Here is a 27100-nt window from a genome sequence, read left to right as displayed (position 1 = left end):
CGGTACATAAACTCAAATGACATTATAACTCACCTGTAACTTTTCATGTAGGTACACTGTACACACACTTCACACTTTACATTCACACTATACAAACACTATATCCCGGATCACACAGTAACACACCCGAAAACAACGTGTATACCGATAGCGCCGCGTTTTCGGAAACATAACACTGGACAGGGTGGAGGGTTTTAGTCCGTAGGCAGCTGGAGCAATCCCAGCTGAGTCGGACATGCTGCCAAAACCGGGCTGGCAGTATCCAATGAGGATTACCTCCACCTCTGACAAAAAAAAAAAACGTTTTTGGTTGAATAATTCGTGGCTTATTAATTGTTATGAAATCAGAATACGCCTGTAAGGCTTATAAAGTTTTATGACTAAGCGCCACTTGCACCATCCCACTAACCCGGGCTTAAGTGGTTAAACCGTTAACCCAGTGTCAAATTGTACTGGTAACCATGGTAACTCCAGGTTTAACCGGTTAACCCCGGGTTAATGAATGGTGCAAATGGCCCTAAGGGGTTAGCTTACAGTCCATAAGGAAGTGTTAAAAAGGTAATTTTATCGAAAAATTTATATTGAATTTAATGTTTCCTGCAGTAATAAGCCGCTTCAAATGTCAAAACTGATGTTACTGCACGGATTTTTGACATTTGCGGCAGTAATGCAGTCGGCAGTAATGTCGCGCTGCAATATTGCGGCAGCTGCAAAAATGCTGGTGCATCATGAATCCAAATATCACCTTTAGAATGACATTCGGGTCGTAGAGAGATATATAGGGTGTTGGCGATGATACGCGAATGTGATAGGTAGGTACTGCTATTTTGCTTTCTATTAAGTACGAGATAATTAAATAAATAAATATAATGGATATAGGATCGGATGATTAATTTTGCTTAATTTTTGTTAAGTGTAAAAAAGCATGTGAAAGTGTACCTACATAATTGTGAACGTGAATTAATATAAAGTATTTTCAAGCCTCCGAATTGTCTTTTTTTTAAACATACTCAACACGGGTTATTTTATTTAACCTACCTACCACTAGTTTGGCACTGACATAAACGCTAGCGTGAAGCGTGAATGTAACTTACTTTCTATGCATCTCGCTCGTATTGACATATTAGTGCAACGTTAACGTTTATGTCAGTGTAGACGCTGTCAGTGACTCATGGTACAGGTACATAGCCAACTCGCCACTTACGTTTTCACCCCACTGTTCGGAAATGTGGCAATAGATGGTCAAAAACCAAGCTGGAAAGTAGGCAATAGCTGTAGCACCTGAACCACCACTACTACAATGTTTCATTGTTATCATCATCTGTCATTGGTGACGGTTCGCTACAGCAATGAGTATAATTTAAAACATAAAAATCAATAAAAGGTATTTTTGGCGCAACTTTTTCCTTCAAAAATAAAATTAGGTTATTTATAGGACCAATTTCTTGTTTAAAATAAAAAGAAATGTCAAAACCATTCAGTTCTTTTTTTTTCCAATTTGTTTGCAACTTATTATAGAAACTTAAACATTACCCCATGTTCAGGCAAAGTACATCTCATCAACTACATAAACAAATAACACAGTAAATAGTTACCTGTTGCTAACCGCTTCGTGATATTATGGAAGCCGGCTCCAATTGTGGTCAGGGGCAGAGCCCCCGCTCTTGTAGTTTCTTCAATTTAATGTTCCGAGGTTCCTGACACCTTATACACACACACAGAACCTTCACATTAAGTATTTTCACAATAAAACAAATTTTACTGCACCGCCATAGCAAAAACGTGCCGTTCGTCCTTTGTTTTCCGTAGCGAATAGTTTCCCTTTCCTGCCACGGAGGGAACTGACCGGCGAGTGGCGTGGCGGTCGCGCGGTTGTCGGAAGCACGGCGATTTCCCGCGCTATTTGAATTATGTAGCCGATAGACATGTTTTTATTATGCCTGAACATACACTCCCCCCCCGAACCAAGTAGAGCTTGGTTGATCTTAAGCATCAAGAGGAAGTCTAGCTAATTTAGCAACGGGCCTCATTAGAGTCCCCTTTTGAGTACGAAGTTCTACAACTCGTATTACGTTATCATTGCCCGGTAGTAACTTAGTTATTCGTCCGCGTCTCCATTGCAAGGGAGGATAGTTATCTTCCTTAATAAGGACTAGGTCTCCGATTTTAACCGAATCTGTCGAATCCGTCCATTTATGCCTTAACTGAAGGGTGTGTAGGTACTCGCTACGCCAGCGTGACCAGAAGTGTTGCGAGAGGCGTTGTAACAATTGAAAACGATTAAGTCGACCGATATTTGTCTCCTCAAAGTCATACTCAGGTAAGGCCGTCAAAGGTTCAGTTATTAAAAAATGTCCGGGGGTAAGGATTTCAAAATCATTCGGATCCGAACTTAAGGGCGTCAAAGGTCTAGAATTCATAACTGCTTCTGCACGGGTGAAAAAAGTACTAAGCTGTTCGAAAGTCAGATTTTGTTCGCCGAGAACTCTACGCATAAGCGTTTTAGCTGTTTTTACTGCTGACTCAAATAGACCTCCCATATTAGGGCTACTCGGAGGGTTGAATAACCATGTTATTTCAGATTTAGCAAGTTCCCGACTAATCTCTGTATTATGATTCCGCAGGTACACATAAACGTCCTTCAAATATTTATCAGTTCCAGTGTAGTTTGTGCCACAATCGGATCTAACGAGAGATGGTAATCCGCGTCTCGAAACAAAGCGTGTAAAGCAGTCTACAAAAGCTTCTATGGAAAGTCCAGAAACTACTTCTAAGTGTACAGCTTTTGTAACCAAGCAGACAAATATGCAAAGATAACATTTTTCTACTCGAGCATTTCTTAAAGTGCTGGTCTTAATGTTAAAAGGTCCTGCAAAGTCCGTGCCTACACCTTGAAATGGACGCAAAGACCTAACACGATCTGGTGGTAAATCGGCCATGAGTGGTTGAGTAAAGCGTGGACGAACTCGGAAACACTGAACGCATTTAAACGTTACACTTCGAGTTATTCGTCTGACTGCCAGAATCCAGTATTTACGTGATAATATTGACTCAAGCGTATTAGCTCCAATATGACAAAATGTGATGTGATAATCTTCAACTAGACGTTTAACAAACGAGCTGTTACCCGGGAGCAATATTGGATGCTTGGCATCATATGGCAAAGTTGAATGTTGGAGGCGACCACCGACCCTGACAATACCTAAACTGTCCAAAAAGAGATTTAGCTTTTTTAAGGGTGATTTTATCCTACTTTTTAAGTTGAGTGAATTTATTTCATCGCTAAACGCATCTCTTTGAACTAGAATAATAAGTTTTCTAATAGCATTTCTACGTTCGTTAACTGTAAGGTAAGTCTTTGAAATTCGCGAATTAGGGTTACGTATATTATGGAGAAAACGCAGTATAAATCCCGTAACACTTACAATTTTTTTAAAGGAGCTATATCGCTCAATAATATCAATTTTGTCGTCTATATTAGTTGCAACATTTGTGACGAATTTAGATTTCAAGCCGGGAAGTAATATTTCAGGAAATTCAGGTCCTTTACTTGGCCAAGTGCTGGGTTTACCGGTTAACCATGTCGGGTTCCACCATAACGAATGGTTCAACAAGCTAGCAGCAGATGTACCACGTGATGCCACGTCTGCACAGTTTTGTTCAGTTGGAACATGTCTCCAGGTAATTTTCACTTCAGATGTTATAATTTTTGATACACGATTCCCTTCGTAAACCTGCAATTTGTGAGGTTGTGTTCGTATCCAAGAAAGTACAATGGTGCTATCGCACCAGCCAATAACGTCATTGATCTCTATAGACAATTCGTTAACCAGAGTGTTATATACATGGTTGATAAGGTTAGTCAAAAGCAAAGTACCGTTCAATTCCGATTGAGGAATAGTCATTCTTTTCCGTAGAGGAGAAACTCGTGATTTTGCTAATAAAAGTCTAATAGTAACTTCACCACTTCCGCTAACTGTGCGCAAGTAAACTACAGCACCATAACCTACAGCAGATCCATCACTGAATCCGTGCAGTGAGTAGGTATTGTTTTTACTATCCGGTAATTTTAAACATCGAGGTATTGAAAGCCTCGTTATGTTAGGTAGATCCGAGAGGAGCTCACGCCATTTTTGTACAAGTTCTTCAGGGGCGGAAGAATCCCAATCGACGGCCTTATTGCCATCTCCATTACTGAGTAGCTCTTGTAATAGCAGTTTAGCCCGAAATATTACTGGACTGATCCACCCGAGTGGGTCGAATAATTTTGCAGTAGATGATAGTATAGTGCGCCGAGTTACTTGTTGTTTTTCATCGGGCACATTGACCTTATACGTAAAACAATCAGTTTTTGGATCCCACTGTATGCCTAAAACTTTGATACATCCGTATTGATCATCTTTATCGAAGTTGTTGGGCATGTCACAATGGTCGCGAGGAAAGTCTTGTATTAACCGAGCATCGTTAGCTGCCCATTTGCGCAGCTTGTAACCCGCAGTGTTCATCAAGGCAATAAGCTCGTCACGCACGCTTAAAGCCTCCTCTAAAGAATCACCTCCACCGTTCAAATCGTCAACAAAACTATTGTAACGTAGAATTTTAGTCGCTCGGGGAAAATCTGCTTCTCCGTCATTTGCTAATTGTTGCAAACAGCGGTTCGAGACATACGGGCTTGACTTCAAGCCGTATGTATTAGTGGTAAGCTCGTATACTGTCAAAGGTAACGAACTATTTTCTCTCCATAATATTAGTTGATATTTTCGATCAACGGGGTGTATCCATGTTTGCCTAAACATCATTTTTACGTCCGTGGTGAACACGAATTTATGGTATCTAAAGTTCAAAATTATATCAACTATATCGTTCTGCAGTTTTTCACCAGCGTATAAACAGTCATTTAGAGAAACACCGTTCGACGTTTTTCCACTTCCATCAAATACCACACGAATTTTTGATTTGTCACCAGATTTAAAAACTCCATGATGAGCTAGGAAATAGTGTTCATCCGTATAGTCACAAAAGTCTGACTTATTCATATGTCCCATTTGTATATATTCCGTCATAAATTCCACATATTTGTCCCGGAATACAGGCTGAACTTTAAACCGACGTTCTAAAGCTTGAAATCTCCGATAAGCCATTTGTCTAGAATCGCCTAATCGAGGATGTGTAGGTATAAGTGGCAGACGTACCGTGTATTTTCCATCAGACCCCCGATTTGTCGTTTCAATAAATAGATTCTCACATTCAATATTCATGGGGTCCTTAATTTTCATCATAGGTGGTTCTTCCGAAGACCAAAACCTTTCAACCGCTTCGACAAGTGCGCTTCCCGAAAACAACATATTATCAGCATCCGTATTATTATTTACAACCGTATTGTACTTATGAATCGAATTTAAACCGAATAAAACCGAATTGTCATTAACAGACGTATTCACTGAGACCGAATCAAATAAAGCCGAATTATCACTAACCGAATCAGAACCGACTAAAACTAAATTTTCTTTAACCGAGTTAAACATATTAACCGAAGCCGAACCGAATGAAACCGAATTTTCATGAACCATGTTATGCGAAACCAGGTTCTGAGCCGAAATACCACTATTTAATGGACCGAAAACCGCATAGTCGAAAATCGTATTTAACGCATATGGCCCACCTGGCCCTAACGTTACAATTTCGCCGGTTAAAATCTCGCCTAAAATATCACATCCGATAATAATATCGATCCTTGATAGATGTAATAAATCCGTGTCTGAAATCGGAACCTTATTTATGGATTTTATTATATTCGCCAACCTGCACACATAGGCTGTAGGAATATTCATAACAATGGCCGTACAAGATAAAACCTTATTATCATTACCTTTAGGTTTCAAATTCAATACTACCATTTGATCATTAAGCCTACCTTTTCCGCCGACACCGTAAACAGAAGTATGACAGTTATGTCGCTTTAATAAAAGTAAATTACTAAATGCGCTTCTAATTATAGTTAATTGCGAGCCAATATCTAACAAGGCGCGTGTAGGTACAAAGTTACCGTAAGCCGATTGTGCATAAACTATTACAGTAGGTAGTAATATGTTATCCGGTAATTTAGGAACGGATGAAGCGACATGACTGTCAATTAATTGCTATGCGTTTCTATTCTGCCCAACAGTGGGCGAAGTCGAGAAATGAATATCGTTATTCTCGCGTACATCTTGTATCGCCGGCGCCGGTGCCGTCAAACGATTGTCATTTGAGTCAAAACGGCACGAGTACTCACGATTCGTCTCAAATCGCCCATAAGCCGAATGCGGGGCGTTATTCTCAAATCTGTCGACCGACCGATTGTCGAAGTGATCGTAATCGTCATTACAATCAGTATTGCGTTCACCATTGTAATCGAACATACCTACGGCTACGTGACGCGTGTTTTTGTTTATTTTGTTATTTTTATTGAACTTGTCGTTTTGGGTCAAGCAAATCAATTTATGATGGCCAACGTTGCCGCAAAAGGAACATGCTACATTACGCGTGCATGAAATAGCCGAATGTCCACCGAAACATCTAAAACAGTATCCCTTTGTCTTAACCCACGTACGCCGTTCATCCGGGGTTGAGCCTAGAAATTTAAAACAATCGAATACCTTGTGGTTCGTATTATTACAGAATAGGCACCCGACGGGTTGTTTACGTTGCTCATAAGTATTTAACTTTCGAGTCCGTTCATCAGATTTTGCTGTAACCGAATTATAATCCGTAGCAGTGTCAATGAAATGACATTCATTTTGAATAAACGTTATAAAAATTTTAAACTCCGGTAATCCATTATTTAACCCACCGTGTTTTTGTTCAAATCTAGTTCTTAACTCTGTGGGTAACTTCCCAAGCATCATAAACACAAGCATGTAATCTTCGATAGATAATCCTAAATTTTTTAGGGACCTGGTACATTCTAATAGGGGATTAAGTAACCCTACGCGAAGATTTCGCGGATTCGTCAAGACGGGCAAATTAATCAAGCGTCCTAGATATCGGTCAATCATCATCCTTTTATTATCATATCTACTCTTTAAAATTTCTAGGGCGGTATCTAGTGAGTCGTCCGTCATAGTCAGGTGTTGTATAAGCGTCCGGGGCTCGTCATAAACATGACTAAACAAATAGTGATATTTTTGCGTCTTGGAGAGATCGTTTCTGGACAATATTAGAGAGTTGAACAAACTAATAAATCCGAACCATTCGAATGGTTCTCCGTGATAGTTCTGTAGATCTATATTAGGCAGACGGCCATGCACTGAACTTTCCGTCGTCATGTGTGAACCATCAGAATTCGGTAATTTTACAGAAAATGCTTCAAGTTCATTGTAACAGAGATTAGCCTTCTTAAATTGCTCATCATATACTGATACGCGTGCCTTGTCTGTTTCCTCATCTAATTTTGTTAACAAATTCTCATAAGAGTCCGATAGATTCTTATAATGGTCTTCGAGTTTACGAATTCGAGCCGACAATACCCCTGATGAGTGATCCTTTGATTTAATCATAGCGACCGTGTCCGTAAACCACTCGCATTCAATTTTAAATTTTACTTCGTAACTTTTAAGCGCCATCTTGAATCATAAAACTTTTCACAACACAACAGACACGCCGCAATAACAATACCAACACCTATAAATTAAGTACGCACCGAAAGGAAAGCTATGTACTTATATATTACCTACGTAATAACAATCTTAAATAATTACCTACAAAAAACCGAATTCACCGCCGATAAATAATGAATATGTACTTAGTACCTTAAATCAAAACGTTCGCCATGTTTGCGCAAGACGCGTCTTCTAGTACCAAAGTTGATTTATAATCCGCGCTCTTAGGACCAATTTTATGTTTGCAACTTATTATAGAAACTTAAACATTACCCCATGTTCAGGCAAAGTACATCTCATCAACTACATAAACAAATAACACAGTAAATAGTTACCTGTTGCTAACCGCTTCGTGATATTATGGAAGCCGGCTCCAATTGTGGTCAGGGGCAGAGCCCCCGCTCTTGTAGTTTCTTCAATTTAATGTTCCGAGGTTCCTGACACCTTATACACACACACAGAACCTTCACATTAAGTATTTTCACAATAAAACAAATTTTACTGCACCGCCATAGCAAAAACGTGCCGTTCGTCCTTTGTTTTCCGTAGCGAATAGTTTCCCTTTCCTGCCACGGAGGGAACTGACCGGCGAGTGGCGTGGCGGTCGCGCGGTTGTCGGAAGCACGGCGATTTCCCGCGCTATTTGAATTATGTAGCCGATAGACATGTTTTTATTATGCCTGAACACAATTATCCATTCAGTTCACGCTTAAGGCGTTTTTCACTTTTGTAGCTGTTTGTGGTTTTTATTAGCAAAAACGCTTCTAAGTTTAGAGTCGGTTTGAAGCAAATAACAGAAAAACGCCTCTTAAAAGTGTTAAAAAAGTAAAAAAGGCGGGATCTCAAAATACTTACTGAATTGGATAGTGTAAATTGTGTTTGACTAAAAAATACAAGAAACACGTATCTACGCTCGCTATAAAAATGAGTTCTTCTAGTGAAGAAAATTATATTCTTACGCTGACGCCTACCGAAATTCAAGAGACAGCACAGGCAGTGGCTAGTAATTTGCTACCAGAGAAATCGCGGGCTAGTACTTATAGTTATGCAAATGTTTTCTTATTTCCTCGCAGTAGTCGTGAAAAGCACTATGTAATGCCTCGGCCGTAAACGCTAAAGATGGACTCGTATTAAATAATACCGACACGTTAGTGGAGGCCCTCAAACGACTCGTCCATCTTTTAGTGGTTTTCCGTCCTCTCCTACAATGTACTATTCCACATCTACCCGGATGGTAGGGCGAATATAGACTAACATAACCCACCCAACCTAACACAATGTAAGGTTAGCGGACTGGAACATAGGAAAAGCTGTATCCAACATAATATCTTATAATATGTCTTATTTACGAAATAAAACCGGTCAAGTGCAAGTCGGACTCGCGTTCCAAGGGCACCGTACATTACCCAATTTTTAACAACGTATTTTTTATGTGGAACGTGAATGAAATGTCTATAAAACCCGTAGGGGTCGGATCAAAAACTAAGTACTTAATTAAGTCCGACTTACGCTTGACTGCATATTTCTAATAGGTTTTCCTGTCATCTATAGGTAAATCACTATTTTAAAAAGGACTAAAACTAAACCTAACTTAAAAATAATATAAATCGTATCACAAAAATAAAAAACTTTTGCCGGCCTCCCCACGGCCCAAATCCTTCTCTCTTTTACGCATGACTTACCATCACAGACTCGTGCTAGATCGGAAATAAAAAAGATTTTCTCAAATTTTGCAACATCTTTAGACTTCACTAACTCATTGTCAGTGAAGTGTAAACCCGAGTGTAACCCTGCTAATAAGATAACGTAATCTAATTACATAATTATTTTTCTAATTTCCTTTACGTACAAAATGAAAGCAAACATTCGTCTCAAAGGAATTGCTAGTCGATTTTTTGCAGGCGTCTTATTTTTTCTCTTTGAACTAGTGAGAAGGCAGCTAAGGCAAGTGCTATGAACTAATTGCTGAAACAACTTTGATAATGAAAAGAAAGTCCGAGTTGCTCGCAGAATTTGCCTTCAAATCACGGCAATTACTTACCTACAAAAAAAGTTGGCATATCTCAACGAGGGTGCGGAGTGTTAGGTCGGCGACGCGCATGTAACAATTCTGGAGTTGCCTGTTGCATGCGTCCATAGGCTCCGAAGACTACTTACCATTAGGCAGACCGTATGCATTGATAAAATACACGATTGACAATACAAGAACAATAAAATATTAGATTCTGAACGTTAAAGCAACTAAGCACTTTGCACGTCACAGTCAAGATCAGTCAATAGATTTAGGCATGTTTACGGAAGCGGTCAGAACAGTTATAGACAGGTAAATCTTATATTATATGCGTTTCAGTAAAGCAAAGTCGTCTGTCAAAATAAAACCCATTTTTAAGGCCGCCATTACCTCCTGTGCTTTGGATATCTATCAATATCCCTAAGAATCCTAAAATGATTGTTACGACTCGTAACTCACTCTCAATGATATCGACTTAGACTCAGGCTCGTAACTTACGAGCCTGAGTCTAAGTCGATATCATTGTGATATTGTGTTGCAGAAATTCATTAACCACCCCGAATGTTTGAACTCAATTGGAGACCGAAAAGTAGATCAAACTTAACATAGTACCAGATATACATGAATTATTCTGCCCTGCTAAGCCAAAGAGCGCTATCTCAAAAGAAAATTCATTGCTAACTTATACTTTAGTTTCTATTACTGAGAATTCCGTTTTCAAGATCATTTGTTTTTGAGATAGCGCTTTTCGGCTTAGGAAGGCAGTATTATAGATATCAAAAGATCTTCTCTTCTTCGTCGTCACACTCTTGTCAGAGTGGTCGTGGTCGTCATGTCAGGGCCGGTGGCAAGCTTCACAATCCGTCGCCATTCCTCCCGTACTGTAGCCCTTCTTGTACATTCATGGAGTGGTTCATTGAATGCACTTTTGACTAGGTCTGACCAACGCATTGGTGACCTACCGCGCCTTGTGCCTTCGACTTTTCCCTGCACTACAAGTCGTTCCACAGATGTATCATCTCGACGCGTAATATGTCAAAAGATAGTTGGCCTTTATACCTCTACCCATACCCATATATACCTACCAATATTATAAATGTACCTATAGTAAAAAGTAGCTAAATTTTGCGACTAAAACTGGTTTGTATTACATTAACTTTTTTAACTAACGTAACATACCTAGATAATACAAATAAGCTTCATACACCCTAGTTAAACAGTGGCCATAAACAATCAGAGATCAGCGTAAAATAAAAACATTTTCCATCCATCAGCAATGTTAATCACAATCTCTAAAGCCACTCCATTTTGACCTTTTCGAGATTCAAATCCTAGCTCGTAATCTCTTACTGTTACCAAATCGGGTACAAACCGACCTAGCCTAACAAAAATAACAGCACTTATAAGTAGGCCTATACATATACATACCCACTTTAAAAATAGAATAGTAGATAACAGTGGCCAATCAAATGCGCGATATCTTTCAAACAGTATTTCAAACTATCGCTGAGGCGAAGGATCGCAAGTGTCAATCAATTATTGGTTACATGCACAACAAATACACTCGGGTGCAAAGAAATCGGACCACCCCAGCATTTTTATCATTTTTTCAATTTCTGTAAAAACTGTATGTGCTACTGTGACATATTATATACCTAATGAAAGGTTGGCTTTTCCTCTATAAATTGATGTGCTTTTCACAGGTTTACTTCCAATATTTTCAGGCTTTCAGGGGTAAGAACTTTGTCACCCTAAAAATGCATACTGGAGTGAAACTTATGCATAATGGGAAAACTGCGATTCTAAAGATATCAAGTAAAAATTAAAACAATTTTCAGCATTTTAATACCGTATATTGCCTCCTCTAGCCCTACGACATGCAGTCATTCGGTTTTTCATTGATCTTATGAATTTTTTTACAGTGTCTTGAGGGATGCCCGCCCATTCTTCTTCGATCGCAGTCTTTAGCTCCAGTAAGGATTCAGGGGCGGGATTTCTGGCCCGGATTCTTCTTTTCAGCTCGTCCCAAATGTGCTCGATCGGGTTTAGGTCAGGACTGCGGGCTGGCCACTCCATGACTCTGATGCCGACCTCCTCCAAGTACTCCTTAGTGATCCGGGCTGTATGCGGCCGAGCGTTATCTTGCATGAGGATGAACTCATCGCCGATATAACCCGCAAATGGGACCACATGATCAGCCAGGATTTCCTCCACGTACCGACGTGCAGTCAAACCGCCTGAATTCGGTCTGGTACCTGGCCCTGTGATGAACACAATGTCCGTCTTCGCTTCCAAAGAAATACCAGCCCAGACCATGATTGACCCCCCACCATAAGCAACACGTTCCTCGATGCAGCATTGAGAGAACCGCTCCCCAGGTCTTCGGTAGACTCGTACCCGTCCGTCATTGCCAGACAAAGTTATCCTGCACTCGTCGGAAAAAAGTACGGAACTCCATTGCTGAAGGGTCCATTCTTCATGTTCGCGAGCGAAGACGCGTCGTTGTCCACGATGTATTGGGGTGAGTTTTGGGCCATTTGCAGCTCTGTGAGCTGTCAATTCCTTCTCCTTCAGTCGTCTTCTAACTGTCCATCGGCTGATAGACACATTCCTGGTCTCTAGGAGCTTCTGCTGAAGCTGAACGGCATTCAGTCGACGATTTCGTAGCGAGGTAAGAACGATGAAACGGTCATCTCTCTCAGAAGTGATGCGAGTTCTGCCAGTTCCGGGTCTTCTGGATAACGTCTGATCTACGCGGAATCTCTGGAAGACACGTTGAACCGATGACTTCGATAGGTTGAGTTGTCGAGCCACTGCACGTTGACTAAGCCCTCCCTGCAATAGGGCAACTGCTTGGCCGGCTTCAGTCGAGGTAGTATCCATTTTTCTCCAGTTTTTCCAGGTTCAGGCGATGAGAGTAGTATTCAGGAAGACGTACCAATCACGAATGATGCATAAACAATGATAATGACTGTTTTTATACCTAATGATAAGTGGTCAATTAGTGCATGCGCTAATGAGGCAGTTGGAGGGGGGTGATTTCCAGGCCCATATTTTGCACAATATCCATCCCCACTCCTGAATATTGATGTCATTTGATAGGGCAGAAAATTATCTACCACGTGGTATTTAAATTATCATGATCGAGGTTACAGTTTTTACACAAATTGAAAAAATTTTGAAAATGCTGGGGTGGTCCGATTTCTTTGCACCCGAGTGTATATAGTAGCAAGGAAGCAAACACAACTTATCAAAGTAAGAACAAAGAAAACTATACTCATTTCTTTTGGGTACAAAGACAGTAGGTATGATTCTCTCTGTCTATGTTTGAAATGAAATCAATTTCAAATTCATTATGAAACAATGCTGGGCCAAACCATATTACGCGAAAGTGCCTTTTCTTAACCCACTGGCAACACTAACCTCTATGATTGTCAGTGGATATAAAAAAGGAGTTTTCACTGGAAAATGAATTGTCACAACACGAAAAGGACGATTCAGTTGAGGTGAGTTTTCTGCAATTTCCCTTCTGTAATGTAATTACTGGTACCTACCTGAAAATATGAAGCCTATCACTCAACGCGAAGGTTATACAGTAAAAATAAGGCAAACACATTCATCTGGGCAGCGGCTTGTCTACCTATGTGGCGCGACTGAGGTAGATATGTGGGATTTGGGCTTCCTGTTAAAACTATTATTTTCTCGTTTTTTTTTTATAACGTTTGACAACTTTGATTGAAGGTAAGTACTTCTCGTTAGTAATTTTCTCGTTCAGACATTGGGAAGTTAGATTTTTTTAAATTAAGGCACCTATCCAACCAACCAACCAACCACTATCCAACCGGGGCACGTTTCCGGGTTTTAACCTACACATATATTATTTTCAATGTGTACAGTTAGCGCAGACCCGACTAAAGAACAAATGTTGTCGGTAAACACAACAGACAGCCGGACCAATCAATCACACACGCCAGCAGCCGGATAAAAACACGGAACGTCCGGATTTGCATGCCGATGAGTACAGATGTGAAGTTGCGGAAATTTACCAAAAAACTGGAAAAGTTCTGGAAAATTTAACACAAAATAAAATCAAAATTTTCGATTCCCATACAAAAATATGAGAAGTTTCCGAAATTATTCCATGCGAAAATATCGCAATTTTGGTAACTTTCCCTCGGCATATTATTGACCGCGCGTTAGCGAAGGTCTACATTACAGTTTGGGCAAAAATGCTTTTGTATGTCGTCGAAATTTTGTGAGCAGGGTCGAAATTTTATTGTCGATTAATTTTTTGGAATTTTTCAAAATGGCGGAGCTATACATTTCTTTTTTAGGGTTCTGTATCTCAAAAGGAAAAAACGGAACCCTTATAGGATCACTCGTGCGTCTGTCTGTCTGTCCGCCCATTCCCCCCCCTTTATTTCTGAAACTACTGGGCCTAAAATTTTGTAAAAAATACACAAAATAGTACTTTACGTATAGATGACAGGAAAACCTATTAGAAATGTGCAGTCAAGCGGGAGTCGGACTTATGTACGGAACCCTTGGAACGCGAGTCCGACTCGCACTTGACCGGTTTTTTTGTTTTACACACACGCGAGGTTTACAGCTCACAGAGCCACTGGTTATTTTAATATGAGTATTTTATTTAGGCGAAGTTGGGTACTAACGGTAAAATTAGGGTTCCTTACGGTAGATAGTTTTGCCAACCCTTATTTTAAATAAACTGCAACATTAATAGCGGGGTTTGGTACCACCATAGACTAGGAATCCTCTAGACGGAGTTTAGAGCAATTAAGTATTTCATGAAACCGATGCTGCCAAAAATACGGGGGTGCGGGGGACGAGGTGAGCGAGATCCCGTGCCGTGATTGGTCCGTTCAAAGACACGGACGTCACACAAAGACACTTTCGACTCGAAAATGGAGTAAAACTACCCTATGCGTGGCAGAGGGGGTAGAGCTACTATGCTCATTCTGGAGGATGTCTTGTCTGTGGGTACCACCATCGGCCACACTGTTAACTGACAGTTCGTAAACCTTATTACAAAAGGCATAAGGTCCACCGTTGGACAGTGAAGAGTATTGCTGTTTGTATGTACAGTCACCACACGGGAATGTTTTAAATCATTTAGGGCCACTTGCACCATCCCACTAACCCGGGGTTAAGCGGTTAAACCGTTAACCCAGTGTCAAATTGTACTGATGGTAACCATGGTGTCTCCAGGTTTAATCGGTTAACCCCGGGTTAGTGAATGGTGCAAGTGGCCCTTAGGGTTATAGCTAAATTGGATATTCCATAGCGTAAGTATTGAACAACCAATTTAGCTAGGGCCCTAGATGGCATAACAATCGCGGAGCGTGATGGTACCTACAGACGGGCCGATTGCTAAACTTGATAAAAACTTCTAGACCTGATATTATGTTTGTACAGATTATGTGTGCACTTTTGTAATAAAGAATATTGCCTGATAAACTTTTTATTATCTGACAGTGTCTGTTTTATGACAATGTAGATTATTATGGAAGGTAAGCCTATGTACCTTCAATAATAATCTAAAGTTAAACTGTAAACAGATAGACGACATAGGTAATTAGGTATCCATAAACTTATATGGGTAGGATATAAACGTATTATTGTTGGATATATGTACTACCTATTTATCTTACATCTATACTTGATGAACTCATAAGAAATTTTTTTAGAACTTTGAATACATAGTCCAGAAATGAGACTTTACTTAGGGAGCACTACATTTACAAAAACTTTTCCAGTCTTTTGGTACCTATTTTTCCATATCTTGAACGTTTGTAGAGTAAGTTTAGTACAGAGTAAACAATATATATGGTACATCAACATCATATGCATTTCATGTTTCTGAACTGGCTCCAATTTCACCACGGTGACAGGTGCGACAATTGTAAAACATCACTGTTGCTGACGTCACAGGCATCCATGGGCTACGGTTACCGCTTACCATCGGGCGGGCCGTATTCCTGTTTGCCACCATCATTGTATTATTAAAAAAAACTTTATTATATCGGAAAAAAAACAGATATTTCTCTTGCTAAGTTTATGACAATTGTCACAAGAAACACTACAATTGTCACGAAATTCCGACATATAACTCATTACCTGTCAAGAATTACCTACAATTCTTCTAAATCTAGACAATTGTCAGAAACTTTGCAAAAGAAATATCTGTTTTTTTTCGATATAATACAGTTTTTTTTAAATAATACAATGATGGTGGCAAACAGGAATACGGCCCGCCCGATGGTAAGTGGTAACCGTAGCCCATGGATGCCTGTGACGTCAGCAACAGTGATTTTACAATTGTCTGGACCTGGGGCCTGGAGGCCTAGACAATCGTACAGCGAAAAACGCCAAACGAAAAGTAAAAATATAAAATGTATGCTACGAAACACAAATGATAAAATTATGTGCACAAGTGTGCGTAGTGCGAGGGCGACGATACACTAATATAGAAAACAAATTGGTATAATATTTTACGTATCTTATACGACTCTATGAACTCCGTTACATCCGCGCTAGACGAGATAGTTTGACATACATTCAGACTGACTCATAAATCCAGTGCATTATGAAACATTAATGATACTAACCTTATCTTCGCCTGTATCTCATACTGTACGGGTCGAATTCTGATAAGGTGCATGGCACACTGCGTCCGATTCGCACGTCGCTTCGACGTGCGAGCGGGACGTCGCTATAATACGCGTTGTCTCGCTCAAACTTCGGAGCGACGTGCGAATCGGACGCAGTGTGCCATACCCCTAAGACGGAGGCGTATTCTAATCATAATAGCAGGTTATGGATATGATCTTCCAGTGTCTAAAGTGACGTTCCTGGTTGAAGTAATGTCAGTTGAAGATACTGACATATCATATCTATTAAAAATTCGTAACAGATTAAGTATAACAATCAGAATACCTCAGAGTTTAATTTTTTTTAATACTTAGGTACATATATGTTATTGAATTATTGACCGAAAAAAATAGATGCATTGACATTGACCTCGTGAAACGAATGTCATTCGTAGGTCATATTTAATTAGGTAATCGATTAAAAGATAACGATATTTAAGCGCTATCATAAATTTTGTATGAAGGCAAATGTAATAAATTAATGAAAAACGTCAGATTTTAGGTTCATTTATAATGTAGTTGCAAGGAAATCGTATTAAACATGATTGTATTAAGGATGATCGACTCACGCTAGTACGGGCGATGCCCTTGCCCGGGCCGTGCCCGGGCCAAAAAGAATAGATAGTATAGAGGGGTCCTGTCATTGTAAATTTTGTAGTCACTGTAAATTTACTGCCATCTATCGACACACGACTAAAACTCAAAATGAAAACGTATAGAGTTATCAAAAAATATATATGGATAAATGATTTTATTATTTTTATATCATTTTGATCCATGTTCATTCACTGATATCTATGTGTTAAAATTGTTAAATATGAAACGGTGTCGTCACGCCATCTAGCTGAGGATAGGCTAAAGGTGTGTGCGCCATCTATTCGAGAATGACTTTTACTTGAATTCCGAGGCACGTTTTTTCCTTAGACTTTATTCGTCTTATACGAAGTTACATATGTCTTTGCCCGGGCCGAGGCGTCCGACATGTCATTTTCTATGACGGCTGATCGGTGATCACGTGCTTTCCATAGAAAAAGAAGCGCCTGAAGCTCCGGCCCGGCCCCGGCCCGGTCTAGCGTGAGTCATCCTTCATCCTTTAAGCTGTCTCTACAATTTCCTTTTTAAGGTATGTTTGACAATAAAACAATAAGTGTCACGTGTTTATTTTTTATAATCTCGTCACCACGGTTATCGCTATCGCTATTGCCATCGATGCAATGCCATCGATCCAATGGTCAATGATCGATAAAATCTAGAGGACACAACAACGCTGCCCGACTGCACAGGGAGCCTAGCCAATGTGTCAATCGTTTACGCTCCGTAGCATACGAAACGCATCTGTCGCACTAATATGGAAGAGTGATAGAAAGAGATTACTACGCTACGCTACGGAGCGTAAACGATTGACACGTTGGCTAGGTACCCAGGGGGCCTAACCAATATGACAATCGTTCGCAGAAAAACGAAACGCTATCTGTCTCTATCGCACTAATTTAGAAGAGTGATAGAGAGACAAAGCCGGCAATGCATTTACAAACCCTCTGGTGTTGTGGGTGTCTATGACCGACGGTAATCGCTTACCATCAGGTGATTCGTCTGCTCGTTTGCCACCTATATCACAAAAAAGGCAATTCATCAAAAATAGCAATAATAATAATTACATACCTGTTTTTTTTATCCCATAGCTCAGTACTAAGTCCATCGCTTTCACCCAATAAGCTAGTTCATTTTAGATCCCATTAACTCTCAATAGTCCTTACACCCTGGCGGGTGCTGCCTCTGTGTGCGTCCCATGACACGGGCAAGAGCAGCATCCGCTCGGTGTACCTCTTACATTTCATTAAAGTGTCAAAAGGGCCTCTACGTGTTGGCTTCGGCTTCGCGCACGACTCCCAAAGGTCTGGAACGCCATTGTCCCGCGATGGAAAAGAATTACACACCTGTAAGAAAAAATCCCATGTAAATAATTTGCGATTTTCAAAATTATCTGTTTGTTAACCCATGGGTTTATTGCAATAAACTATATAAACATTATTATTATTATGTACACTGCAGAGACATGCATGTTAAATAATTATGCAGCTGTCGTCACAACCAAAACGGCAAAAACGTAGTTACCGTGTGAACCTCATTATTATTACTCGGTCTCCTTCATTAGAAAATGTGGTAATTAAGTCAGTGCGAACCTAAGTTACACTGAGAGGTTCCGTATTATAATAATACGTACATACTGATACTGATACCTGATGCTGATACTTACTGATACTTGGGGTAGCTCCAGCCTGCAGATCCTGCAGCAAGGGCTAGGAAGAAGTGACTAAAGCGAGTCGGTGTCACTGTCAGCTATGTCAGCGTCACATCACACCGTCCGTATTACTAGCAAAAAGCAGAGCTTTGTAAGGGCTCGCGGAATTTTTCTACCTAATATATAGTTATAATTACTAAGGTAGTTTTTAATAAGAGATTCATCTCAAAAAACCGGACAAGTGCGAGTCGGACTCGCCCGCCGAGGGTCCCGTACAAATTTAACGTATTTATTAATTTATTTACAAAAAAAAATATTTTTCAAATATTTTCCCAGTACTTGTAGTGACGATATTACTTGCCAAATTTCATAGTTCTAGAAATTCTAGATCAACGGGAATTACCATACTAAAGGGGACCCACAGAATTACCAGTTCGCCGGACGATATCAACCTGTCAGTTGTTCGCGGAGCTGTCAAATTTTGCGTTTTACTGATCGGCTGATATCGTCCGGCGAAGTCCGTCAGTGGGCCCCTTTATAGGTACATTTTGATTCCTTTGAGAGTTTCGAAATATATTTTTTTTGCGGCATAAACGGCCGTATCTTTTTTTCCGATCACTTACAACTCTTAGAAGTTTAAATTTTTCACAGCTTTTAGGACCTAAGTTATGCTTTTAATTTCAACTCGATACATCCATGCGTTCCCGAGATAAAAGGTCTTAGTAGACAGACGGACGGACAACAAAAGTGATCCTATAATGGTTCCGTATTTTTCCTTTTGAGGTACGGAACTCTAAAAATGATATGATATGATATAAGGGCTTCTATAAATAATTAATACCCCAAATCATTTTGTATTATATTATATCAAGAGTGTTTGTATTATATTATATCAATAGGTACTTATATTTAATAGTTTAACTCCGAGCAAGCCTTACAAATGTCCGGAGCACCTATAGCTTCTTGACCGGTAGACATGAATATGGGCGTAGCGATGTGACAACCCCATCGCGTGCTGATGGACCAGTACAATCAGTCAACGCAGGGCAGCTTGTGGAGAGCTGTTGGGAAGAAACGTTCCCACGGCTCCTGGGAAGTGGGAAGTTCTGCCACCCGACAGAAGGGTGGATAAAAAGGGCCCTCTGCCTCTGTCTTGCTTTAGCCGGTCGTCCAGAGTGGAAAGCGACATCGATTTTGACATTTGAAACGATAAGGCAGTAATATCGCGCTGCAATACTGCTGCCGACTGCGATATTAGTGCCGACTATATTACTGCAAATGTCAATAATACTGGCAGCGACATCAATTTTGACATTTGCAACAGTAAGGTAGTAATGTCGCGCTGCAATACTGCTGCCGATTGCAATATTACTGCAGACTGCATTACTACCGCAAATGTCAAAAACCCTGGCAGCGACATCGATTTTGGCATTTGAAACAGTAAGGCAGTACTATCGCCCTGCAATACTGCTGCCAACAGCGATATTACTGCCGACTGCATTACTACCGCAAATATCAAAAATCCTGGCAGCGCCTGTCATTTGCGCACTGCAATACTGCTACCGACTGCAATATTACTGCAGACTACATTACTGTCGCAAATGTCATAAACCCTGGCAGTGACATTGATTTTGTCTTTTGAAACAGTAAGGCAGTAATATCGCGCTGCAATACTGCTGCCGACTGCGACATTACTGCCGACTGCATTACTACCGCAAATGTCAAAAACCCTGGCAGCGACATCGATTTTGGCATTTGAAACAGTAAGGCAGTACTATCGCCCTGCAATACTGCTGTCAACAGCGATATTACTGCCGACTGCATTACTACCGCAAATATCAAAAATCCTGGCAGCGATATTGATTTCGACATTTGCGCGCTACAATACTGCTGCTGACTGCAATATTACTGCCGACTATATTATTGCCTCGAATGTCAAAAACCCTGGCAGCGAAATCGATTTTGGCATTTGAAACAGTAAGACAGTAATATCGCGCTGCAATACTGCTGCCGACTGCATTACTACCGCAAATGTCAAAAACCCTGGCAGCGACATCAATTTTGGCATTTGAAACATTATATAAGGCAGTACTATCGCGCTGCAATACTGCTGCCAACAGCAATATAACTGCCGACTGCATTACTACCGCAAATATCAAAAATCCTGGCAGCGCCTGTCATTTGCGCACTGCAATACTGCTACCGACTGCAATATTACTGCAGACTACATTACTGTCGCAAATGTCATAAACCCTGGCAGTGACATTGATTTTGTCTTTTGAAACAGTAAGGCAGTAATATCGCGCTGCAATACTGCTGCCGACTGCGACATTACTGCCGACTGCATTACTACCGCAAATGTCAAAAACCCTGGCAGCGACATCGATTTTGGCATTTGAAACAGTAAGGCAGTACTATCGCCCTGCAATACTGCTGTCAACAGCGATATTACTGCCGACTGCATTACTACCGCAAATATCAAAAATCCTGGCAGCGATATTGATTTCGACATTTGCGCGCTACAATACTGCTGCTGACTGCAATATTACTGCCGACTACATTATTGCCTCGAATGTCAAAAACCCTGGCAGCGAAATCGATTTTGGCATTTGAAACAGTAAGACAGTAATATCGCGCTGCAATACTGCTGCCGACTGCATTACTACCGCAAATGTCAAAAACCCTGGCAGCGACATCAATTTTGGCATTTGAAACATTATATAAGGCAGTACTATCGCGCTGCAATACTGCTGCCAACAGCAATATAACTGCCGACTGCATTACTACCGCAAATATCAAAAATCTTGGAAGCGATATCGATTTCGACATCTGCGCGCTACAATACTGCTGCTGACTGCAATATTACTGCCGACTACATTATTGCCTCGAATGTCAAAAACCCTGGCAGCGAAATCGATTTTGGCATTTGAAACAGTAAGACAGTAATATCGCGCTGCAATACTGCTGCCGACTGCGATATTACTGCCAACTGCATTACTGCCGCAATTTCGAAATCAATCACGTGTGATTTTAACCGCTATAGTAGTAAAAACGATTATCGATTCAATCAAAAAATATATAGTCACGTATTAAATTTCACCCATAAGGGGTCATCCATTAATTACGTCACACGTTTAGGGGGAGGGAGGGGGTCAAGAAAATGTGACATATTGTGACATGGGGGAGGGGGGAGACACAAACTTTGTGACGTCACTTTAACTTCATCAGTAACCGAAATTTTTTTTTAATTATTTTATTCGCTGTACATTTAAATAACAAGTTTTTAAAACGATAATCGTTTTTATTCTTTTAATTTTCTTTCCTAAGCAGTTTTGGGTTATAAAATTACTAATATTTAAATTATTAATAATACTTAGGTACTTACTTAATTCGATTTGGCGATTTCGTAGAAAAAATGTGACGTCACACTAGGGGGGAGGGGTTTGCCAAATGTGACCAAATGTGACAAGGGGGGGGAGGGGTCAAAAAACCTAGAAATTCGTGTGACGTAATTAATGGATGACCCCTAATTAATTATGATTACCTACTAATAGGGTATTTGACTGTAATACTTAAGATAAATTATTTTACACCATGCAAGAAATAAAGCACCAGAAGATTAATAGAGAAAGGTAGATAGCAGTTATTTTTAGTCACAATTTCTATTTTAAAACCCGATAACAACTATAAAGAGTAGGTAATTTGCTTGTGACGTCACATGCTAGTGTTTCATGTAAATTCCATAGCAGCAAATCGTTTTGACAGTTCGAAAAAAGAAACTCATTTGACTAGTATAGGTAGTCAAATACCCAATTATATTGAGCTGCAAAAACCCAGCGCATTTTAACGGAACAACCTTTAACCTTGTCACTACTAACGCCATCTGTTAGAAAAAGAAATAACTAACATTAGTCCAACAGATGGCGTTAGTAGTAATACACATTATTTACCCTTTTATTTATTTTTTATGTTTATATAATGATATTTTTATGCTTGATAACACATCTAGACATGAATAAAAATTACTATGTTAAATCTCAAACCTAACAGTGCGATGGTTTTTCCGTAAAGTGTACCACAAGAATGCATAGATTGTCGAATAGTGATAGGGCTCGCTTCGCTCGCCCTAATAATAATATGTACAGTAAAGTAACCGAGGTGATTGTTGAGCTATTTAGGGTTTTAACTTTCCATAGCGTAGGTAAGTATTAAGTATCGAACAGCCAATTTAGCTTGGACCCAATGGCTCAACAATCACGAAGCGTGACCGTACATACATATTTAACATACAATTAGTTAATTTATGTTTTATCCCTTATTTATTACAGATAGATTAAAACAAACTATTGATGCTTGTAGTTAGCAGGTTTATGGATAACGCAAATATTATATTATAGTTAGAAATTAAGAATAAACCGGTAAATAACACAATAACTACATAAGTTAGTAGTACCTATAACGTAGAGGAAATACCTAAGCTTCATTATGATATTTTGCGAAAAAATGCAACATAATAAAGTAGATATTTTTTTTAATTTTCAGATAAGCCATAACTGAATACAGAACCCTAAAAAGGGCTTATCAACGCACTTGTTAAGTTTGAAGACCATGTGCTGCATTCCTTTTTCAATCGCAAACTATGCACCGTCCACTGCTGCCTGCGCACAGACGCAAAGAATCCCAGCGTCTGAACAGTAGCATTGTAACGCGAGTAAAGCATAACCTCAATACGTTTGGAAAGCGTGCGCCGGTGGCGTGATAAATATGACATTTCACTGTTTGCATTATTCCAAGTCAAACGCATAGAGGAACCAGTATAAGCGCTTTGCGATTACGCTCTGATCTTTATGAAATAACGGTTGGAGATACGCTGGTACGTCAAATCCGTAAAATCACCCGCGCTCGGTGCGCAAATAGAGTCGCTTGCGCGCCGGCTGGCTTCCATAGCCAATGCGCTGCGCGCGCCGCGGTTATGCCACAGCGCCACACGCAAACGAAGCAGACGCCGGCCGGTCGTGCGCATAAAAACTATTAAATTCGAAATTCAAATTTGCCAAACGCTCCCGAATTCTTGAACAGTGTTTAACAGAAACATCACATACTAACAGTTTGTGAATACGTGTTTAAACTATATTTGTGAAAATCTATGCTACTCTAGTGATTCTGTTCCTAGTTCTCTAGTGTTCTGGGTCACGGAATATTGATGAATTAGTGAAGCATTGTACTGTAAGTATTGTTTTGCTTTTAGTGTTGTATTATTTGCCTTTTACGCTTCATTATTAAATTGGAGATATTTGAGGTTAACTGCTTTATTTAGAATGCCATTATAATTTTGTCCCGAGGAGGAAGACGGTTGAAATCAGTTCAAGTGTGGTTTTTGCTCGAACTCGCACGCAGGTAAAGCAATTCGGGTTGTAAGTCTTCCGTTAAGTCAATTATCTTTCATTTTCATCTTTGTTGCAACATACCTACAGCACATTTCAATTGCAGACTTTAATGATATTCTGCCGATACAGACTCAATGCTAATGAAATAAAAATTATAATTTATTGCGGATGACTTATGATTATGACATTAAAACGTCACATAAGACTGTATAACTGCGAATAGAGCGACAAACTGTTTCGCACAAGGATTTTTTAGAGATCTAATGGATTTTTAGAGAAGTTTGCCATTTATCGATGAGGTGTCAGCTGTTTGTGTCATGTTTGTTTAAAGCTGATCGATCGATCCCTCAAAATATGGCTGAAGTCTCCCGCCATCTCTATAAGACAGCGTTATATTTAATCTGTATTAAAATCGCCTCTTTTGCTAATATGATTGATAAAATTAGAGAATCCACTGCAACTCTACACTAGGTTAATAGACTTAGACTAGCGTTTAACAACTTTGACACGTTATTATGTATATTATCACTTATTTTTGCAATAAGGCATGATAGTCTGGGGCATTCACCTTGAGTCGGCCCTCGATGTTTATAAATCCCCGGTCGCATGTTTCACTTCACTTGACTCTATGTTTGTCAAATACTGCATTATTTTTTAAACCTTCTTTGAAAAAATGGTAAGTCAATCATTGCGTTGGTATGTTTATAATTCACCAAAACTACTCTCCATTTCTGATGCCCATTTTTTGCTTTTTAGAGCACGGGTATTATGGAAAACTGACCTAATGGATCAATAAATACAAATTCTATAATATCAGCTTCAGTAGATGGCGCTGACAATGCCTGACATTTTAGTTGTTGTTAGATTATCAACCCAACGGTTTGAAAGCACAAAATCATATGACGCACGAATTCTTGTCCGACTTTTGATAACTATTATTTCATTTGTCTGTGCAATTATATGACTCACTCCGTCCAACGTTTTACTAATTAAGTACCTAATGACGTTTAATCCAATTAACAGCCTTGTAAAGCTCCCCAAACGGCATATTTGGGATATACGCCGGTGTGGGTTTAGTGGGTAGGCTCCTCCCCGTCATTTCACCTCCCGGCTCTTTTCAATTGGGCGGGGTCAGTACTTGGATGGGTGACCGTTTTTTTTGCCGTTTCTTGCATTATGGTACGGAACCCTTCGTGCGCGAGTCCGACTCGCACTTGCCCGGTTTTCAATTGAAAAGAGCCGGGAGGTGAGAGTCCCACATACCCTCCCTTAATGGGCCCACCTCAAGGGGGACGATGCGTAACAGCATTCCCATATCGAAAAAACAGGGTGTCTAGTGCAAAAATAAAAGCAAATTCATTTAATTGGACATTGCCTTTGACCTCTTACACTTGCCATGCGCCATAGATGCTAAAAACCTGGCAGTCGTATATGTATAATGTCAACTATGTACATCCAAATCCTGCAGGAGCATTGATCACGAAATGAACGTCACGAAAAAATGACAAAATCGGGTACAACCCGACATCACAAATAGTACTTAAGCAATATACCTACTAATAATTGATCGTGACGACCTTATTTAGACATGTATGGTATGTATGAGTCATGTAGGTATTTAAATTTTAAAAAGACCTCTGTTAGGTACTGGCTTATCTTCATATGGCTCGACAAGACAAGACGTCTTATTGTGCAAATAATTGTTTTTTAGGGTTCCGTACCCAAAGGGTAAAACGGGACCCTATTACTAAGACTTCGCTGTCCGTCCGTCCGTCCGTCTGTCACCAGGCTGTATCTCACGAACCGTGATAGCTAGACAGTTGAAATTTTCACAGATGATGTATTTCTGTTGCCGCTATAACAACAAATACTAAAAACAGAATAAAATAAAGATTTAAATGGTGCTCCCATACAACAAACGTGATTTTTGACCAAAGTTAAGCAACGTCGGGAGTGGTCAGTATTTGGATGGGTGACCGTTTTTTTTTTGCTTTTTTTTTTGTTTTTTTTTTGCATTATGGCACGGAACCCTTCGTGCGCGAGTCCGACTCGCACTTGCCCGGTTTTTTAGCATACTTGCACAGATATTTTATTTCGATACTTAGCGCCACTTGCACCATCCCACTAACCCGGGGTTAACCGCGTAAATCGTTAAGCCAGTAACTGTTTAGTATTAACCATATTTTTATTGGGTTCTTATCTTATCTTATTGTTTTCGGGGGCCCGGGGGGGGGGGGGGGATACACTTGGACCCATAGGGATCTTTTGTGCAATTACCTCCTAGTGAAGATCCGTCAACTACTCAAGAGCTTTTCCCGCCATATCCATGAATTTTTATTGGGTTAATAATGTTTTGATATAAGTAGGTAATGCAATAATTCACGTGTGAATTTTGTCCAGGTCATTACACTCTTCTTTCACACGGATCCGATGTTTTTGCAAATTCCTGCATTCGTTTTATTGTAGTTAACAATAGCCATCGTCTATTATTAGACAACGCCTAAAATAACAATGGGATTGTATCCCTTTGTGTCAACATTGCGTAATTCGTATACCGTTTACAAAGCTAGAAAAAAAAATAGTCGGTTATGAGCAGCTGCAGTATTACAGTGGTCACTATAATCATCTTACATTATTATTTCAGCACATAATCAGATATTAGAAGGCTAAATTTACCAGTCAGTAAAATCATCTTTTTGTATTCTTTTCTGATGCAGAATTTTGAGGATTAATCCTCAAAATTCTAATATATATGAAGTGGCAATGAAGCTTGAGTTTAATTTGGTTCATTAAAGAGATAAAAAAATCAGGTACACATACAGTCATGTTATTGCAAAATTACTAGCGGTACCTATTATGTATAACTTCAGAAACTGCAATAAAGTTTCTAACGAAAAACTCTACTTACATTGATGGAGTGCAGTAATTGCCAAATGGCGACAACTGTGACAAAATACACAAAAAGATCGTTTTAGATGGTACGGAAATATAGGTAGGGGAGCTGGGGGCTTAATGTAACAGGGGTAAGTAGTAACGCTCAATTTTGACGGGGAATTACAACATTTTTTTTTTTACTGAATGACTTTATTATAACCCGTGGAATAACGTAAACACCACCATTGCCCCGCCAGACATCGAAGCGAGTGGATGTG

At 39.8% G+C, this 27100-nt stretch overlaps 1 protein-coding gene across 2 annotated transcripts in view; it reads left to right on the top strand.

The window, feature by feature from the left end:
- Positions 1-23487: 23487 nt before the first annotated feature.
- The window catches only part of LOC134798878 (solute carrier family 22 member 1-like), a 37344-nt gene continuing 33731 nt past the window's right edge, over positions 23488-27100 (top strand). The window contains exon 1 of one of the 2 annotated variants that reach the window (XM_063771269.1): positions 23488-23787. The gene's annotated coding sequence lies outside the window, so the exon portion shown is untranslated. The remainder of the gene's footprint in view (positions 23788-27100) is intronic. The other variant, XM_063771268.1, reaches the window with a different exon arrangement.

This window comes from Cydia splendana, chromosome 17, assembly GCF_910591565.1.
Source record: "Cydia splendana chromosome 17, ilCydSple1.2, whole genome shotgun sequence".
Classification (NCBI taxonomy): domain Eukaryota; kingdom Metazoa; phylum Arthropoda; class Insecta; order Lepidoptera; family Tortricidae; genus Cydia; species Cydia splendana.
The sequence above is the reverse complement of the archived record's forward strand: the minus strand, read 5'-3'. Positions and strand labels throughout refer to the sequence as shown.